Source organism: Anabrus simplex, chromosome 1 (assembly GCF_040414725.1).
Source record: "Anabrus simplex isolate iqAnaSimp1 chromosome 1, ASM4041472v1, whole genome shotgun sequence".
NCBI classification, from domain to species: domain Eukaryota; kingdom Metazoa; phylum Arthropoda; class Insecta; order Orthoptera; family Tettigoniidae; genus Anabrus; species Anabrus simplex.
The window spans coordinates 1,254,615,388-1,254,617,164 of NC_090265.1; positions in this window are offsets into that span (position 1 = coordinate 1,254,615,388).

The window sequence follows — 1,777 nt, forward strand, 5'->3', positions numbered from 1 at the left end:
AAAGAGGACAAGATAAAAGGCATACATATCTACAGTTACAATGCGAATTAACCATTACATTTAAAATCTTAAAGGAAACAAAAATGATTGTGAGAAAATGTACCTAATAATCATTCTCATTTATGACACATACATACGAATAGTAACATTTAGACAGATAAGTCAAGAACTGACTACAACCTACCAAATGGTGAAGAATATACACATGTAGGTGATAGAGACTGCTGTGTTTACTTGTTTACCATTCTACAAGATGAGATGTTGAACAGCCAATTACTAAATTATCATCAGCTTTCTGATTCTCTCTCGTTTGATAGACCACTTCCAAAACTGTAGGATATTTTTTAATAACCATTGGCTTAACAAACCTACACAGAATGTCCTTCAACATATCCGTCAGCATTGATCTTATGACATGAATGTGAGGTGCTTGTGACTGAAGAACTTTATTAGTTTTCTCAAATGTAGGGATGATAAATGCCAGAAATGACCAAAATGCTTTATTAAAGCTTGAAGACAGAAAAAGAAATAGTCTCTCCTCTCGTGAAATACTGGCAGTGCAACTAGACTCCTTTATTTTCTTCACAGATGGAGATGAACTACTCTCCGCCTTCCTTTTTCCAGAAATAACAGAAGCTTGGTCTTGTACTCTACTGACACAAGGACCACGTTCCATTTCTGTATCTTCATGTGCCTTGAGCTTGGGAATTTAGAAATACTTCAGAGATGTGTCTGTGCCATTGGACTGCTTTACCTCATCCTTAAAAAAAGTCTAAAGTGGCTCCCACTCTGAAATCAATCTTTCCAAACATTTCTACAAAGATAACCAGCATGTACACACATGCTTTAATATTTTTTTAACATCAGTTTGGTACAAAGCTCGATACATTTTGAGATGATCTTTTCTCTGCCAGCTTTTGTCTAAATAAAAATAAATATCAATTAGCATCTCATCAATTTTGACAGAAGGTAGTCTGCACCCTTCATGGCAGCTAAATTAATCAAATGACATGGGCATCCAATAATAATAATAATAATAATAATAATAATAATAATAATAATAATAATAATAATGTTTTCGCACTGCTCTCTTAGTTTAGCAGCAACACCGTTTTTTCTTCCCATCATAACAGGAGCATTATCTGCGCTAACAGCTATACAGTTTGCCATCGGAACGTCATATCTTTTCAGAACATCCAGGAGCAAATTAGCAATATTAATACCAGTAGAATTGCCTTCCAAATTTTCCATGGATAGCAAACGATTTTCAATCTTTTTCAATTCTTTGTTGAAAAACGAGACGATGATAGGATAGAGCTTACTATCTTTATCATTGCTACCATCAGTTGAAATCACAAAAGGTTCAGTCTTTAATAAAGTTTGAATCACCTTACTATCTGCATCATGGGCCATTTCATTAATTATGGCAGATGTTTTGTTCTAGCACACGCATATTTCTTCGCAATGTCTGAATCTGGGAACATCTTTCAGAACAATGGCCCTGCGTGATCAGAACAAGACAATGCAAGGTTATGTTCAACAATGAACGCCGTGAACAAACATTCTGCTCGAGTGACTGCATCGTCTTCCTTTCCACCTACAAAAAAATTACTTAATTTTTTGTTCTTCTTGAGACAGCTAGCACTATCTTTGTGTTTCTGTGTGACACTGTGAGCTTCAATATCTGTTTTCCCTCCATGCGAGATATATCACACAGACACACAGAACAAAATGCATAATATTTCCTTTATTAGACCGTAAAATGAACGGAAATTCA